The sequence below is a fragment of the Lissotriton vulgaris genome, chromosome 11, assembly GCF_964263255.1.
Source record: "Lissotriton vulgaris chromosome 11, aLisVul1.2, whole genome shotgun sequence".
NCBI classification, from domain to species: domain Eukaryota; kingdom Metazoa; phylum Chordata; class Amphibia; order Caudata; family Salamandridae; genus Lissotriton; species Lissotriton vulgaris.
This window is the reverse complement of record NC_141699.1, coordinates 868,654,581-868,670,565: the sequence shown is the minus strand read 5'-3', so window position 1 is coordinate 868,670,565 and position 15,985 is coordinate 868,654,581. Positions and strand designations below refer to the sequence as shown.

Below are 15,985 nucleotides of genomic sequence, written 5' to 3'. Positions count from 1 at the left end.
GAAGGTGTATAGTATAGAGATGTCCATGTGTACGTATGAATGTGTAATGTAAGAACTGTAGCAACTACAGGTTCCCAGGGAGGCGGTTGGGCGCATGCGAATCTACAGCTCTACATGCCAAGAACAGATGCTTACTGGGTCAGTAACGTTAGCAGTGCGAGGCATGTGTGCTGTAGATACACAGGCTTTGCATAGACAATAAAGCAGTATACTCACAAAGTGATGGCTAACTTGCAGATGTGGCAGTTGTTTGAAATAGTGTTTTAAGTACTACTTTGCCTACATTAGCTTGTTGACATGCTAACACATCTACACAATAGTGTTTGGTAAATGTGCGTGGTGTAGACCATGTAGCTGCCTTACATATGTCAGTAGAGGGATGTTGGCAAAAAGGCCACTGACGCCCCTATTTTTCTAGTGGAATGTGCTCTAGGGGGTATAGGTAAACTTCTTTTAGCTTTAATATAGCAAGTTTGAATGCATTTTACAATCCACCTGGCAATACCAGATTTAGAAATAGGACTGCCTTTGTGGGGTGGAGCAAATGCAAAAGACTGTTTTGCAAAAGTCGTGTTCTTTGTAGTATAGTAAAGCTCTTTTAGCATCAAGCGTTCGAAGAGCGTGTTCTGCCACAGAATTTGGTCAAAGAAAGAAAACTGATTGGTTTATATGAAAAACAGAAGCTACCTTGGGAAGGAATTTTGGGTTGGTACAGAGCACTATCCATCTTTATGTAGCTGAAGGAAAATGCAACTTACCAGTATGCATCTGTTTTTGGCATGTAGAACGGTAGATTTGTATACTTGTGCATAGATCACCACCTGGTGTTGGGCTCGGATGTTTGTACTTTGTTTTTGTCTTGGAAGAAGTGTTTGTATTCACGAGGTAGGTGACTCCTCCTTAGGACAATAGTGAGCATGGGGATCGACTCCATCTCCAGATTGTTTTTGCCATGAAGGGTTATGATGGAGTTAGTAAGAAATAGAAAGAGATGTCCATGTGTAATGTATCGAAGTAAGATAGTACTGGAAACAGATAGAGGAATTCGGGGAGGCGTATACGAATCTACAGCTCTATATGCCAAGAACAGATGTATGCTGCAAGTAGCATTTTCCTTTCGAGGCATATGAGCTGTAGATCGTACACTTGTGCGTAGACTATATAGCAGTTACTTAGAGAAAAATCTCCCTCATGACCCACATTATTTATACACAGGAATTAATCCCAGTAATAGACGGAGCGCCCAAGCTAATGTGTGAACCCACTCAAGAAAATATTAACACCATACCTGAAAAATATACAATTTTTATGTTCATTTCATTTTATAAAATACTTTTTCATAACTTATACAAATCCATAAGGAATATGTTACTTACCAGTATGCATCTGTTCTTGGCATGTTGGCTCGCTTACGAGCATTTGAGACCACCAGAGTGTCCAACGGCAACTGTCCCTTAATATATGTAGGGTCCACAGGCGCTGGTCTGTATTTTTTTTTCAAACCTGGGGTTTATAACCCTTGTTCTAGTGGTTTCTTTGAAGATGTCCCCTGCGTGTTTAAGGACACCTTTGAGCATTGGTAAAGTCTTAACAGATTTCTTCAAAGTGGAGAAAGTGTCGAACAGGAAGTCTTCCTCCACTGGGCCAGCGTGCATGTCCACATCATGATTTAACGCTGCCCTTTCAATCAAAGCGTTGAACGCAGTTGTATCTTCTGTTGGGGAAGTTTTAATAGGATAAGAACGAGTATCCATAAAAGCCTGTGACTCCCCCTGGTCAGCAGGGTCCGTCCAGGCTGGAGTCTGGTCATCCTGATCTGTGTCCACAGGGTAATGATACTGTTCCTCATCGTCATACCCCATATCCTCAGTAGTGGGCGTGGGAGAGTATGTGGAAGCGTCCTGTCCATGGTACCTTACAGTCTCAAAAAGGACAGGCGACGCTGAAGAATCCCTTTTCTTTTTGAGTGGGATCTTGTTCCGACCTTATTTTCAGTTGATAGATAGTAAGTCTACCAGATTCGGAGTCGATATGTAGCTTCGACTGGTCATCATATGAGGGCTCCTGATACAAAACATCCTCTTCTAGAGGATGTGTCTGTTTTCCCAACGACACCGTCTTGGTCGTGTCGACCCTAGGCCTCGGATCGAGCGCTTTAGGGCGCGCAGTCTGGGGCAGATCGAACTTTATTGGCGGCACAGTGTCTTTAGACAGACCGACCTTCTTCGGGGCTGACGTCGATGGAGGTCCGACCGATTTTGCCTTTTCGCCAGTAAGTTTATGTCCTTGCGTCGACTGTGGCGTCGGAGTCGCGCTTGTTTGTTTTGGCTCGACGTGGTCCTTCAAAGCCCTCTTGGATTGACTCGAGGCCTTTGACGAGCTGGGGCCTGTTGACTATATGCTTCGGATCGAGAAGCTTCCGAGACTCGAGTCCCTTGTTTGTGTCGCTGTCCTTCGACGTTGACCTAGTCGGCTCTACGTGTTTGGATTTGATGGTGGACTTTAGCGCACCGATCTTCGGTTCGACACTCTTCACTTTCGACCCCGCAGGGTCGTCGACACCTCTTTTGTTGGTCGACTCCGATGGGTTGGAGCTCTTCGATCCGAAGACGGATTTCAGCAGTTTTGGTTTCTATTTTGACTTGAGGGCTTTCGGTTCCGTTTTTAGTAGGTGGACAGATGGCTCATTTGATAGATTGTTAGCCAGGCCTTGACGCAGGGCTATAGAATGTTCTTGAAGATCCTGGCTAAGGCCTTCTGGCGATGCCTCGACCTGAGACCTTGGAAGTCTTTGAATGTCTGTTTCGGGCCCTGTACCCATCGCTGGGCCTGGTTCATCGCTTGAGTCGTCGTCAACGGCTACGATGGGGGATACGTCGTCCCTTACCTCGACGACGTTTTCCTCGTAGTCTTCATAATAGTTGGAGTCATGCTCCGAGCCAGGATCAGACTGTTGTTCTGGATCCCCAGATTCGACTACCTCATCGTCTTCAGCGTCGAAGATATTCACCGGGTTGGGCGCTGGCTTCGACATAGTTTGCCTTGCTGCACGTCGGAGTCTAAACGTCTTCTTTGACCTGAATCGAGCACAAGCTAGACAATTGTCCTAGTTGTGCTCCGGTTATAAGCACTTGTTGCACACCGGGTGTACATCGATGTGCGGGTATTTAGAGTTAAAAAGGGGGCATCGTTTGAACGGGCTCCATTCCATCGACGATCGTCACCGGTATCGTAAAGGCCACGCGGCACTCTTCGACGTCCAGCTTAAGAATAACTGGAACAAAAGTTTGGCACCGATCGAAACAATACCGACGACCCCAAGGCCTTTTGGCCTTTAGAAAAGTTTCCGAACTTGAGCAAAGAAAAGTGCATCCGAACCCAATGGCGGAAAAAAACAATCGGAGGATGGAGAGTATGCCCATGCGCACTGTAGTCCGGGGGAGGAGCCACCTATCTCGTGATACTTCAAAGACTCTTCCAGGACAACAATGTGCAATCATCCGGACCCAACACTAGGCGGCGATCATATGAATTCAGCAGCCCACATGCCTCGAACATATTTTTACAAATAACATATTTCAACATAATTTGGTCACAAATCAACATAAATAGGAAACAGTACATATAATCAAATCATGAAAAAACGGTAAGAGAACCAGAAACATCACAACAATCAGACTCAACTCAAACCTATCCAGACACACCTTCAAATTCATAATATATCTGGGAAACACAATTACAGAATGGCAAAGTAACGGGGATGACCAAAGTAAAAAACTGCACAAGTGCAGGATGTTGTAGAGGCCGTGGTCGACGCGTTTCGGTGGCTGCAAGCTGATAGACTGTCCCCTTCATCAGGACCTGCCAGATTTACTGCACCAAGATAGGGGGGGGAAAACGCCACTCCACTCGGGAAGGGTAAAATCATACACTCCAACAATGGGTATAAGCACCTTATTAATGGGTGCCGATATAAGTCTTTAAGAATAGAAACCGGGTTTGCAAAGCAATCCTCAGCTTGGTATTAACACCAATATCATCATCTGTGGTGATTAAACCCCATAGATCATTCCTTAAAGGGACAATTACTCAGAATTCAGAAGCCTCTATTCCTGAATCTCGCACATTTTCTTTCTTTATTCTTTAGATCGTTTTAGACACAGGAACAGTATGGCGAAAATATAGTATCGCAACACCCAATGACGGGCCTCCAAAACTTAAAACGCTGCATCTGAAAGAAAGAGGTTAGTATGAGATTCCTTACCTTAGCATAGATACCCCAACAATAACAACCCCGGTGGTGGGTCTGCGAACAAATGATCACACCAGAAAGTCCTGGAGAACGGAACGGCCGAAAAAGCTATCTCTCCGGACTTGGCTGTCCAAGCAGTAGTGTCTTGCGAACGTGTGCAGCAAGGCCCACGTAGCTGCCTGACAGATGTCCTGCAAGGGCACGACCCGACCGAGGGCAGTAGTAGCCGCTGTGGCCCGAGTGGAATGGGCACGTAGCCCCACAGGAGGCTCTTTTTTAACCAGAGAATAACCAGCCTTGATGCACAAGACAACCCATCAGGAAATGGTCCTTTTGTGCACCGCCCATCCCTTCTTAGTGCTCATGTAACCAACAAAGAGCTGGTCATTAACCAGGAACTGGCATGTGCGATCCAGATAGTATGAGAGCACACGCTTTGGGTCCAGACGGTGGAGCCTCTCTTCCTCTTTCGAGGGATGCGGAGGCGGAAAGAAGGTGGGCAAGGTGATGGACTGCCCGATGTGGAAGGCTGCGACTACCTTGGGGAGGAAAGAGGGTCGCATCCGCAACACAACTTTGTCCGGATGGACAGAAAGGAAAGGAGGTTGAGAAGCAATAGCCTGGATCTCACTCACTCTCCTGGCAGAGGAGATGGCAACCAGGAATGCAGTTTTAAGAGTAAGGAGACAAAGAGGACAGTTATGAAGTGGCTCGAAGGGAGCGCACATCAGATAAGTCAGGACAAGGTTCAAGTCCCACTGAGGCATCACAAAAGGAACAGGAGGAAACATATGAGTGATGCCCTTCAAGAACCTATTTACAACTGGGGACTTGAACAAAGAGGGCTAATCAGGGAGCCTTAAGAAGGCGGAAATGGCAGAGAGGTAGCCCTTTAGAGTGCCCAGAGCAGAGCCCTGCTGGGCAAGAGAAAGAAGAAAGAGGAGAACCCCAGAAAGGGGGGCAGAAAGTGGATCCACAGCCTTTGCTGTGCACCATGCCACAAATTTGTTCCACCTGCAGGCATATACCGATTTTGTGGAGGGACGCCTGGCTGCCAGAATCATATCACAGACTTCAGGAGGCAAGTAAATTGGCCTCAACTGTCGCCACTCAATCTCCGCGCATGGAGGTGGAGGCTGGACAGGTTCGGGTGGAGGACCTTCCACTGCTGCTGCGACAGAAGGTCCTCCTGAAGAGGCAGACGAATCGGGGGATCGACTGACATGCTGAGTAGCTCGGGATACCAGTATCTTCGTGCCCCGTCCGGAGCCACAAGGATGACTTGGGCCCAGTCGCGCCTGATCATCTTCAGCACTCTGGGCAGAAGTGGTATAGGCGGAAAGGCGCACAACAGACCGCAACTCCACTCGCGGCGAAAAGCGTCTCAGAGCGAGCGCCGCCTTGGAAATTCCAACGTGCAGAACTGATGACATTGCACCTTCTCTTCTGTGGTGAATAGATCTAACCAAGGCTCTCCCCACTGTTGAAAGAGACCTTGCGCCACGTCCGAGTTCAGACGCCATTCGTGATCCATCATGCACCAACGGCTGAGATCGTCCGCCCTGGCATTCAAGGAACCTGCGAGGTGTTGAACCACCAGGGTCACACCCTGATGTTCCAGCCACTGCCAGAGGCGCAGAGCCTCCTGGCATAGGGTCCACAACCCCACCCCGCCCTTTTTGTTGCAGTACCACATGGTGGTGGTGGTGTCCATGAACACCTGCACTACACTCCCCCGGACAGAGGGAAGGAATGCCTTCAGTGCAAGCCGGATCGCCCGCAGCTCCAGAAAGTTGATGTGGAGCCGGGACTCCGCTGGAGACCAAAGGCCTCTGATCTCCGCCTCTCCCATGTGGAGCCCCGGGGCTCCAGGGGGGAAGTGTCAGTCACAACTACTTGCTCCGGTTGGTGTAGGGAGAGGGATCTGCCGCTGACCCAATCGCGGTCCGTGAGCCACCACTGCAACTGTCTTGCAGTGCCCTCCAAGATCAAGACATGGTCAGACAAGTTGCCCTGATGCTGGGCCCACTGAAACTTCAGGCCCCACTGCAGAGCACGCATCCCCCCACCTGGCGTGATGCACCAGAAGGATGCAGGAGGCCATCAGCCCCAGAAGCAGCAGCATCAACCTGACCAAGACTCGGGATAACGTCTGAAAGATCGGAATCAGAGCCTGAATATCCCGAACCAGCTGTTCAGGAGGATAAACCCGAAACTGCGCAGTCTAGAACCGCTCCGATGAAGAGGAGCTTCTGAGAGGGACACAGGTTTGACTTCGGCACATTGATGGAGAACCCCAGCAGGTCGGCCGTAGTCTGGAGGTGGCTGACTACTATCTGGGGCAAGCCCGCCTTCAACAACCAGTCGTCGAGGTAGGGAAAGACTGAAACCCCTAACCTGCGCAGATGAGTTGCGACCACCGCCATCACTTTCGTGAACATCCGTGGGGCGCTGGTAAGGCCGTAGGGGAGTACGGTAAACTGAAAGTGCTCGTGGCCTATCGTGAACCGCAGGTAGCGCCGGTGGGTTGGCTGGACTGGTATGTGAAAATATGCGTCCTGCAAGTCCAATGCTACCATCCAGTCTCCCGGGTCCAGGGCAGCTAAGCTAAATGCCCAAAAGGACATCTGTGAGAGCCTCATTAAACGGCAGTAGAGGCTCTGGGGAGCTTACCTGCGGTTTAAGGGCCTCTGTGAGGATGTTAGACCTCACCGTTGCGACGGGGAGCTCAAGAGCCAAGACCGTGGCTGCCCTCATCAGCACCACACTATAAGCAGCCCCCTCCTCCATAGCCACGGTAGGAGGGGAGACAAAACCAGTGTCTGGGGAGGTATCCAGGCCACTGGCTTCCCCTAGTTCCTGTGTCCAGTCCTGAAATGACTGGTGCTCACGTGCCAGGGGGTCCTCAGATCCGCCTAGCCTTCAACGTCAAGGCCCGACAGTCGGGGCAAGCCTTGTCATCGTGGTCGGGCCCCAGGCAATGTAGGCACCGGCGATGGGGGTCGGTAACCGATATCAGTCGGTTGCAGTCGGCACAGGGCTTGAACCCAGGCATCCCTACCGGCACCGATGGAGTCGTACGACGCGAAACGGATTAAAAAAGGATCAAAAAAGCGTAGTCAAAAAGCGACTAAAGGGTACCACTTTCTCCGGACCTGCGCTTGCTGGCGCGGAAAAAAATGCAAATGCTACTTACCAGTATGCATCTGTTCTTGGCATGTAGGGCTGCTGACATTCATATCTGTGCATAGATCGCCACCTAGTGTTGGGTCCGGATGATTGCACATTGTTGTCCTGGAAGAGTCTTCGAAGTATCACGAGATAGGTGGCTCCTCCCCTGGACTACAGTGCGCATGGGCATCGCCTCCATCCCCAGATTGTTTTTAGCCATTGGCAGAGATGGAGTGAAGAATGTGAGTGATGACCATGCTATGAGCATATGTATGTATATGAATTAATTCTGCAGCTGCTACAGGCGCCGGGGAGGAGGGTGGGCGATATGAATGTCAGCAGCCCTACATGCCAAGAACAGATGCATACTGGTAAGTAGCATTTGCAGTTCGAGGCATGTGGGCTGCTGAATTCATATCTGTGCATAGAATACATAGCAGCCCCTCCATTAGCGGCGGTCGCCCGTGCCAGCTGCAGCAGTCTGAAAAAGCGTTTTTAGAACAGCCTGACCAACAGCTGCCTGCTGTTTGGAATGCACGTCTACACAGTAGTGTTTAGTGAAGGTATGTGTGGTAGACCATGTGGCTGCTCTACAGATATCTTCTAAGGGAATGTTACCTAGGAAAGCCATAGAGGCCCCCAACTTGCTGGTGGAGTAAGCCCTCGGTGGGATAGTGAGAGTGCGCTTAGCTTTAGCGTAACAGATCTGAATGCACTTTACTATCCACCTAGCAATCCCCGCTTTGGAGATAGCGTTTCCCTTGTGGTGTGTAGCAAAAGCAACAAAGAGTTGTTTGGTTTTGCGGAAATCTTTTGTCCTGTCTACATAATACATCAAGGCCCTCTTAACATAAAGGGTGTGGAGCATGCGCTCCGCCAGCGTCTCTGGGTTTTGGAAAAACACCGGCAATCGATTGTCTGGTTGATGTGGAACTGTGATACCACTTTGGGTAGGAATTTAGGGTTAGTGCGGAGCACCACCCTGTTAGCATGTACCTGGAAGAAAGGTTCTTGGATGGTGAGCGCCTGCAGCTCGCTAACCCTCCGTAGCGATGTAATCGCTACTAAGAACGCAACCTTCCAAGTCAGAAACTGAAGCTCACAAGAGTGCAGTGGCTCGAAGGGAGGACCCATCAGCCTCGTAAGAACCACATTGAGGTTCCATTCTGGAGCTGGTGGGGTCCTTGGTGGAATGACCCTTTTGAGTCCTTCCAGGAAGGCCTTGATAGCAGGGACCTTAAAGAGTGACAGGTGCTGCCTAATCTGAAAGAAACACGTTAGTGTTAGATTCCTTAACTTAGAATATCCCCAGGCGTCAGTCTGGATCCGGAAACTTTTGCGTAGCAGTACCCCTGCGCGTCGGTAGGCGTCGTCTGCAGGCGTCCCCTGCGGCTCCGCGTCCGTCGTTGGCGTCGTGCGCCGTGATGACGTCGCTGGAGTATATAGACGCCGCCTCCGCGCGCTGACGTCAGTTCTTCTTTTTTCCGCGCCAGTGGACGCAGATCTGAAGAGCAGTACTCCGGTCTTTGACCAAGTTTTTCGAATTATTATCTCTTTGTGCCTGTTAGGATGCCTGGGTTCAAGCACTGTGAGGACTGTGAACGCACGATGTCGGTCACAGACCATCACCGCCTCTGCCTCCGGTGTCTGGGCCCCGACCACGACGTGGACTCCTGCGTCGACTGCCGGGCCCTCACCAGCAAAGCTAGACGGGAGCGGTCCCGCAAGCTACTGGAGCTCCGGGTGTCGGCCCCACGTCGGGACCGGGAGCGGTCCCGGTCCGGCCGGAGGTCGAGAGAGCGTTCGAGGGAGCGGTCGCGGGGCCGCGCCGAACGTTCCGGAAGCCGACGCCACTCGTCATCCTCGTCAGGTAAGAAACACAAGAAGTCGGGGCGTCGTCATCGTACCCCCGACTCCCCCCCGACGCTCGCGCGATGCGGCCGGGGTTTCGGGTGACCCCCCCCCAACCCCGCGGCTCCGCGAGAGTCGCCGGCGCGGCCTGCCCCATACCCTCAGGTCCCTGGGCACGGTGCGACGCCTGAGGAGATTGAGGCGTTCCTCATGGCCATGAGGGCCCCGTCTCCTCCGGCGGGTTCCACGGCGCCTGCGGGCCCAGTGAACCCGTCCGGGGGCCCTAGCGGTTCTGCTGACCCTGCCTCGACGCCGTCGGATGCTCCGATCCCGGCGCCGCCGGCGGCGCCGATCCCGGCGCCGCTAGGGCCTTCGGGGTAGACGCCGGATGGACGCCCATCCAACCTGGCGCCGATTCCATCGGGGTTGCCCGCGGCGCCGCCTCCGCGGGACGCCGGTTCCACGGTGCCGGCTTCGGGCGGCACTGGGGCTCCGGCGCCAGCTCCGCCCCCTTACCTTCACCGACGCCGGACGCGGGGCCGGACGGGCGTCGCTCGACGCCGGTCCCGGCGCCGATGGGGCCCATGAACCCCGAGGAGCCGGTCTACGTCGTTGACTCCGAATACGGAGAAGATGAAGAATACGGTGAAGGTTGGGAGGGGTCCGAGGACCCTCTGTCACGCGAGTGCCAGTATGACCCGGACTGGACAGGTGACTTGGGGGATGCCAGTGGTCTGGACGACTCTCCTAACCCTGGTTTGATCTCTCCTCCTTCCGTGGCATCGGTGGAGGGAGCTGCTTATTCTATGGTGCTGATGAGGGCTGCCAAGGCCTTACACCTTGAGCTCCCCGTCGCGGCCGTGAGGCCTAACATCCTCACCGAGGTCTTCAAACCGCAGTCATGCCCACAGGAGCCACTGCTGCCGTTTAATGAAGCCTTGTCGGAAGTTCTGTTGGGCACGTGGTCCAGGCCCGCTTCAGGTGCGCCTGTTGATCGGAACGTGGCCAGGCGCCACCGTCCTTGTCTGGACGACCCCAAGTTCCTGTCTACCCACCCCACTCCTGAGAGTCTGGTGATCCAGGCCTCGACCTCCCAGTCCGCATTCCCGTCGGCCCCGCCCGACCGGGAATCCAAGAGGTATGACCAATTTGGCAAGAAGGTCTTCTCGTCCATTAGTTTGGGCCTGCGGTCTTGCAACACCGCCTGCCTCTTGGGCCGCTACACCCACTCTGTGTGGGATACGGTCGCGGAACTGCTGCCAGAATGCCCCTTGGAGGTGCGGGCAAAACTCGGTCAGGCTGTAGCTGAGGGCCGAGATGCAGCAAAATATTCGATACGGTGTGGTCTTGATACGACCGACTCGCTAGGCAGAGCTATGTCAACGACGGTGGCGATTCGTCGCCACGCCTGGCTGAGATCCGCCAATTTTTCGGCAGATGTCCAGAATACATTGATGGACATGCCGTTTGATGGCTGTCACCTGTTCGGTGACAAGGCGGACCACGCGCTGGAACGCTTCAAGGACTCCAGGGTCACGGCCAAGTCCTTGGGTCTCTCGACCCAGCGTCAGCAACCAGGTTAGTTTCGCCCCTTTCGTGGCCAAGGAAGGGGCGCCCCCACACGTGCTGCCAGCCACGCGCTGCAACAATCCTCTCAACGCAGTGGCGGCCGTGGAAACCGCCGTGGTGGCGGTCGGGGACAACGGCGGGGTCAGACCACACCCTCCCCCGCAGCATCTACCCCAAAATTCTCCTAGTCCGTGCTTTCGGCCCCATGTGACGCCAGTGGGTGGCAGGGTTCGCCATCACCACGCTCACTGGCGCACGATCACTTCGGACAGGTGGGTGCTGCAAATCGTCCGAAGGGGCTACTCCCTCCCCTTCGAGACCTCTCCTCCAGCCATGCCACCGCAGAACCACCGTGTGTCGGGGGACCACTTGACACTTCTGCAGGAGGAAGTTACGGCCCTCTTGGCCAAGGGGGCCATCGAGCGCGTTCCTGGGCCAGAAGTAGGGCGTGGTTGTTATTCCCACTACTTTCTGGTGCCCAAGAAGGACAAGGGGGGCCTACGTCCTATCTTGGATCTAAGGAACGTCAACGGCTTCCTCCGGAAGGAGAAGTTCAAGATGTTGACGTTAGCTCAGGTCTTGGCTGCTCTAGACCCACAAGACTGGATGGTAGCGTTGGACTTGCAGGACGCCTATTTTCACATCCCCGTCCTGCCGGCCCACAGGCGTTACCTGCGGTTCACGGTAGGCCTGGAGCACTTTCAGTTTATCGTGCTTCCCTTCGGCCTTACCAGCGCCCCACGGGTGTTCACAAAGGTGATGGCGGTGGTCGCAGCCCATCTGCGCAGGTTAGGGGTTTCAGTCTTCCCCTACCTAGACGACTGGTTGTTGAAGGCGGGCTCGCCCCAGACAGTCGTCCACCACCTTCAGATGACGGCAGACCTCTTGCACGACCTGGGGTTCTCCATCAATGTGCCGAAATCACACCTCTGTCCCTCTCAAAAGCTCCTTTTCATCGGAGCGGTTCTGGACTCGGCGCAGTTTCGGGTTTATCCTCCGGAACGGCGGGTTCGGGATATTCAGGCTTTGATTCCCATCTTTCAGCCGCTATCCCGAGTTTCGGTCAGGTTGACGCTGCGGCTGCTGGGACTGATGGCTTCCTGCATCCTACTGGTGCATCACGCCCGGTGGCGGATGCGGGCACTGCAGTGGGACCTGAAGTTTCAGTGGGCCCAGCATCAGGGCAACTTGTCCGACCACGTCTTGATCTCGGAGGGCACTGCGAGACAACTGCAGTGGTGGCTTACGGACCGCGATTGGGTCAGGGGCAAGTCCCTCTCCCTTCCCCAACCGGAGCACGTTGTCGTGACGGACGCGTCCCTCCAGGGCTGGGGTGGCCACTTGGGAGAGGCAGAGATCAGAGGCATCTGGTCTCCGGCGGAGTCCCGGCTCCATATCAACCTGTTGGAGCTGCGGGCGATTCGTCTGGCACTGAAGGCATTCCTCCCCTTTGTCAACGGGAGTGTAGTGCAGGTGTTCACCGACAACACCACCGCCATGTGGTACTGCAACAAACAGGGCGGAGTGGGGTCGTGGACCCTTTGCCAGGAGGCTCTGCGCCTCTGGCAATGGCTGGAACGTCAGGGCGTGACTGACGGTTCAACACCTGGCAGGTTCTCTGAACGCCAGGGCGGACGAACTCAGCCGTCGGTGCTCGATGGATCATGAATGGCGTCTGAACTCGGACGTGGCGCAAGGCATCTTTCTGCAATGGGGAGAGCCTTGGTTAGATCTATTCGCCACAGAAGAGAACGCGCAATGTCATCAGTTCTGCGCGTTGGAGTTTCCAAGACGGCACTCGCACGGCGACGCCTTTCGGCGCGAGTGGAGTTGCGGTCTGTTATACGCCTTTCCGCCTATACCACTTCTGCCCAGAGTGCTGAAGAAGATCAGGCGCGACCGGGCCCAAGTTATCCTTGTGGCTCCGGACTGGGCTCGAAGGTATTGGTATCCCGAGCTACTCAGCATGTCAGTCGGTCCCCCGATCCGCCTGCCCCTTCAGGAGGACCTTCTGTCGCAGCAGCAGGGGTCGGTCCTCCACCCGAACCTGTCCAGTCTCCACCTCCATGCTTGGAGATTGAGCGGCGGCAGTTGAGGCCATTTGACTTGCCTCCTGAAGTCTGTGATGTTATTCTGGCAGCCAGGCGTCCCTCCACTAAGTCGGTATACGCCTGTCGGTGGAACAGATTTGTGGCATGGTGCACAGCAAAGGCTGTGGATCCTCTTTCTGCCCCTCTTTCGGAGGTTCTTCTGTTTCTTCTTTCTCTTGCCCAGCAGGGCTCTGCTCTGGGCACTATCAAGGGCTACCTTTCTGCCCTTTCAGCCTTTTTGAGGCTTCCTGATCAGCCTTCTTTGTTCAAATCCCCGATTGTAACTCGATTCTTGAAAGGCATCACTCACATGTTTCCACCTGTTCCGTTTGTGATGCCTCAGTGGGATTTGAACCTGGTTCTGACCTTTCTAATGTGTGCTCCCTTTGAGCCCCTTCATTCTTGTCCTCTCCGTCTCCTGACTTTAAAGACGGCTTTCCTGGTTGCCATCACCTCTGCCAGGAGAGTGAGTGAGCTCCAGGCTCTTTCTGTCCAACCTCCTTTCCTGTCCATTCATCCTGATAAGGTGGTTCTGAGGACTAGACCTTCTTTTCTGCCCAAGGTTGTTTCGGCCTTTCACATCGGGCAGTCCATCACCCTCCCTTCCTTCTTCCCGCCTCCGCATCCTTCAAAGGATGAAGAGCGGCTCCATCGTCTGGACCCAAAACGTGCGCTTTCATTTTACATGGATCGCACACGCCAGTTCCGGGTGGATGACCAACTGTTTGTTGGCTACGTGGGTGCGAAGAAGGGACGGGCGGTCTGTAAACAGACCATCTCTCGATGGGTCATCCTCTGCATCAAAGCGTGCTACTCTTTGGCTCGGAAGGAGCCTCCTGTTGGGCTGAGGGCCCATTCCACTCGGGCCCGCGGCTACCACTGCCCTGGACCGGGGAGTCCCCTTGCAGGACATTTGCCAGGCAGCTACGTGGGCCTCGCTGCACACCTTTGCGAGGCACTACTGCCTGGACAGTCAAGTCCGGAGGGATGGCTTCTTTGGCCGTTCTGTCTTCCAGGACTTTCTGGTGTAGTATTGTATTGGTTCGCAGACCCACCACCGGGGTTGGTATTGCTGGGGTATGTATTCTAAGGTAAGGAATCTAACACTAACGTGTTTCTTTCAGATGAACAAGTTACTTACCTTCGGTAACGATATATCTGTAAGAAACATTAGTTAGTGTTAGATTCCTTACCGAACCCACCCATCCTCCCCGTTCTGCGAACTGATACCTAGGGTTAAGGACATCCCTTTCAGGGCCCTAGTTTTTACATGGCACCAGTGTTGGTTCTCTCATGGCTCTGCGTCTTCTGGCGCGGAAAAGCTGTGTACAAAGAACTGACGTCAGCGCGCGGAGGCGGCGTCTATATACTCCAGCGACGTCATCACGGCGCACGACGCCAACGACGGACGCGGAGCCGCAGGGGACGCCTGCAGACGACGCCTACCGACGCGCAGGGGTACTGCTACGCAAAAGTTTCCGGATCCAGACTGACGCCTGGGGATATTCTAAGGTAAGGAATCTAACACTAACTAATGTTTCTTACAGATATATCGTTACCGAAGGTAAGTAACTTGTTCTTCTGGAGGTATGCTGCCATAGCAGACAGGTGAATGCGGATGGAAGAGTACGCTAGATTGCATTGATACAGGTGGAAAAGGTAACAAATGATATTTTGAATGGAAGCATCTAGCGGGTCAATATTGTGGTTAGCACAGTAGATGACAAACCTCTTCCACTTAGCCGCATAACAAGCTCTAGTAGTGGGCTTCCTTGCCTCCCGAATGATGTCCATGCAATCGGGAGGGAGATTGAGGTAGCCAAACTCTAGGACTTCAGGAGCCAGATCGCCAGGTTGAGCTGTTGCGGATCTGGGTGCTGAATGTCGCCATGGCTCTGCGTCAGAAGGCTGGGAGCGAGATGAAGCCTTTGATGCGGTACCACGGAGAGTTCCAGAAACGTGGTGTACCATGGTTGGCGAGCCCACGTTGGAGCAACCAGGATGAGCGTCATCGAGTGCTGCCTGAGCTTGCGTGCCACCAGCGGTATCAGAGGTGCTGGGGGAAAAGCGTACGCAAATCTGCCTGACCAGTTCATCCACATCGCATTGCCCTGTGATTGCGGGTGTGGGAACCTGGCGGCGAAGCTTTGGCATTTTGCGTTCTCCTTTGTGGCAAACAGGTCTATCTCTGGATGACCCCACCTTTGGAAGTACGGTTGGAGTACTGATGGATGTATCTCCCACTCGTGCATCTGATGGCTGTGTCTGCTGAGCAGATCCGCCATTTGATTGTCCTTGCCCGGGAGATGTTCTGCCATGAGGAAGATGTTCCTCTGAATGGCCCACTTCCACATGCTCTGAGCCAGATGAGACAGCTGTGGAGAGTGTGTGCCTCCCTGCTTCTGAATGTAGTACATGGCCGTCATGTTGTCCGTCCGGATCAACACGACCTTGTTGCACAGATGTACTTTGAACGCCTTTAAGGCCATGAAGATTGCCATCAGTTCCAACACATTGATGTGCATCTTCCTTTGCTGAAGTGTCCATAGTCCCTGCACAGTGTAATGGAGTACATGCGCTCCCCATCCCTGGAGAGAGGCGTCCGTCGTCAGGATAATCTGTGGGACAGGCTCTTGGAATGGTCGGCCTTTGCAAAGGTTTTGTGGATTCCACCAATGCAGAGAGTTGTATGCCCGACCGCTCACCAACACTAGGTCTGTCAGTTGTCCATGAGCCTGAGTCCACTGACGTGCTAGGCACTCCTGAAGCGGACGCATATGTAGTCTCGCGTGCGGGACAATGGAGATGCAGGAGGCCATCATGCCTATCAACTGCATGAACACCTTCGCTGGAAGCGAGTGTTGGGGTCTGAATCATTGGATCAGCGCCTGGATACTGGCGATTCTCACTGAATTCGGCTGCGCAGTGGCTGCCAGAGTGTCGATTGTCGCGCCCAGATACTGTCGCACGTGGGCGGGCTGGAGATGGGATTTCGGGTAGTTCAGAGAGAATCCCAGATCGTGCAGGAGATGAATGGTGCGTGACACGTGGT

General features: G+C 53.6%; 1 protein-coding gene across 4 annotated transcripts in view; it reads right to left on the bottom strand.

The window, feature by feature from the left end:
- HDLBP (high density lipoprotein binding protein) overlaps positions 1–15,985 on the bottom strand; it is a 955,902-nt gene that overhangs the window by 70,129 nt on the left and 869,788 nt on the right. The gene's annotated exons all lie outside the window — the stretch shown is intronic.